We start from the raw sequence: 2,841 nt of genomic DNA, 5'->3' as shown, positions 1-2,841 counted from the left end.
GCATCTGTGGAATACCTGAATAGACAACGAATCATCCCAAATTGAGGAGGTACACTTTGGGAGCAACGATATTTTTTTTTCCCCTTTTTCTCTTTTTGTGAGTGTCTATGTGTATGCTTCTGTGTGTGATTTTGTCTGTATAGCTTTGCTTTTACCATTTGTCCTAGGGTTCTGTCTGTCTGTTTCTTTCTTTTTTTTTTTTTTTTTTAAGTATAGTTTTTAGCACTTGTTATCATTGGTGGATTTGTTTTCTGGTTTGGTTGCTCTCTTCTATCTTTTTTTATTACTTAAAAAAATTTTAATAATTATTTTTTATTTTAATAACTTTTATTTTATTTTATCTTCTTCTTTCCTTCTTTCTTTTTTTTTCTCCCTTTTATTCTGAGTCATCTGGATGACAGGCTCTTGGTGCTCCAGCCAGACATCAGGGCTGTGCCTCTGAGGTGGGAGAGCCAAGTTCAGGACATTGGTCCACAGAGGACCTTCCAGCTCCACAAAATATCAAACGGCGAAAATCTCCCAGAGATCTCCATCTCAACGCCAAGACCCAGCTCCACTCAAAAGACCAGCAAGCTACAGTGCTGGACACCCTATGCCAAACAACTAGCAACACAGGAACACAACCCCATCCATTAGCAGAGAGGCTGCCTAAAATCATAGTAAGGCCAAAGACACCCCAAAACACACCACCAGACGTGGACCTGCCCACCAGAAAGACAAGATGCAGCCTCATCCACCAGAACACAGGAACCAGTCCCTTCCACCAGGAAGCCTACACAACCACTGAACCAACCTTAGCCACTGGGGACAGACACCAAAAACAACAGGATCTACAAACCTGAATCCTGTGAAAAGGAGACTCCAAACACAGTAAGTTAAGCAAAATGAGAAGACAGAAAAACACACAGCAGATGAAGGAGCAAGATAAAAACCCACCAGACCTAACAAATGAAGAGGAAATAGGCAGTCTACCTGAAAAAGAATTCAGAATAATGATAGTAAAGATGATTCAAAATCTTGGAAATAGAATAGACAAATTGCAAGAAACAGTTAACAAGGACCTAGAAGAAATAAAGAGGAAGCAAGCAACGATGAGCAACACAATAAATGAAATGAAAAATACTCTAGATGGGATCAATAGCAGAATAACTGAGGCAGAAGAACGGATAAGTGACCTGGAAGATAAAATAGTGGAAATAACTACTGCAGAGCAGAAAAAAGAAAAAAGAATGAAAAGAACTGAGGACAGTCTCAGAGACCTCTGGGACAACATTAAACGCACCAACATTCGAATTATAGGGGTCCCAGAAGAAGAAGAGAAAAAGAAAGGGACTGAGAAAATATTTGAAGAGATTATAGTTGAAAACTTCCCTAATATAGGAAAGAAAATAGTCAATCAAGTCCAGGAAGCACAGAGAGTCCCATACAGGATAAACCCAAGGAGAAACACGCCAAGACACATAATAATCAAACTGTCAAAAATTAAATACAAAGAAAACATATTAAAAGCAGCAAGGGAAAAACAACAAATAACACACAAAGGAATCCCCATAAGGTTAACATCGGATCTTTCAGCAGAAACTCTCCAAGCCAGAAGGGAGTGGCAGGACATATTTAAAGTGATGAAGGAAAAAAACCTACAACCAAGATTACTCTACCCAGCAAGGATCTCATTCAGATTTGATGGAGAAATTAAAACCTTTACAGACAAGCAAAAGCTGAGAGAGTTCAGCACCACCAAACCAGCTTTACAACAAATGCTAAAGGAACTTCTCTAGGCAAGAAACACAAGAGAAGGAAAAGACCTACAAGAACAACCCGAAACAATTCAGTAAATGGTAATAGAACCATACATATCGATAATTACCTTAAATGTAAATGGATTAAATGCTCCCACCAAAAAACCATTAGCCAGACTCATCAAGAAAAAAAGGGAGACGACTCAAATCAATAGAATTAGAAATGAAAAAGGAGAAGTAACAACTGACACTGCAGAAATAAAAGGATCATGAGAGATTACTACAAGGAACTATATGCCAATGAAATGGACAACCTGGAAGAAATGGACAAATTCTTAGAAATGCACAACCTTCGGAGACTGAACCAAGAAGAAATGGAAAATATGAACAGACAAATCACAAGCACTGAAATTGAAACTGTGATTAAAAATCTTCCAACAAACAAAAGCCCAGGACCAGATGTCTTCACAGGCGAATTCTATCAAACATTTAGAGAAGAGCTAACACCTATCCTTCTCAAATTCCTCCAAAATATAGCAGAGGGAGGAAGACTCCCAAACTCATTCTATGAAGCCTCCATCACCCTGATGCCAAAACCAGACAAAGATGTCACAAAGAAAGAAAAATACAGGCCAATATCACTGATGAACGTAGATGCAAAAATCCTCAACAAAATACTAGCAAACAGAATCCAACAGCACATTTAAAGGATCTTACACCATGATCAAGTGAGGTTTATCCCAGGAATGCAAGGATTCTTCAATGTATGCAAATCAATCAATGTGATACACCATATTAACAAAATGAAGAATAAAAACCATATCATCATCTCAATAGATGCAGAGAAAGCTTTCGACAAAATTCAACACCCGTTTATGCTAAAAACCCTCCAGAAAGTAGGCACAGAGGGAACTTACCTCGACATAATAAAGGCCATATATGACAAACCCACAGCCAACATCGTCCTCAATGGTGAACAACTGAAACCATTTCCACTAAGATGAGGAACAAGACAAGATTGCCCACTCTCACCACTATTATTCAACATACTTTTGGAAGTTTTAGCCACAGCAATCAGAGAAGAAAAAGAAATAAAGGGAAT

Source organism: Physeter macrocephalus, chromosome 11 (assembly GCF_002837175.3).
Source record: "Physeter macrocephalus isolate SW-GA chromosome 11, ASM283717v5, whole genome shotgun sequence".
NCBI lineage: Eukaryota > Metazoa > Chordata > Mammalia > Artiodactyla > Physeteridae > Physeter > Physeter macrocephalus.
The sequence above is the reverse complement of the archived record's forward strand: the minus strand, read 5'-3'. Positions refer to the sequence as shown.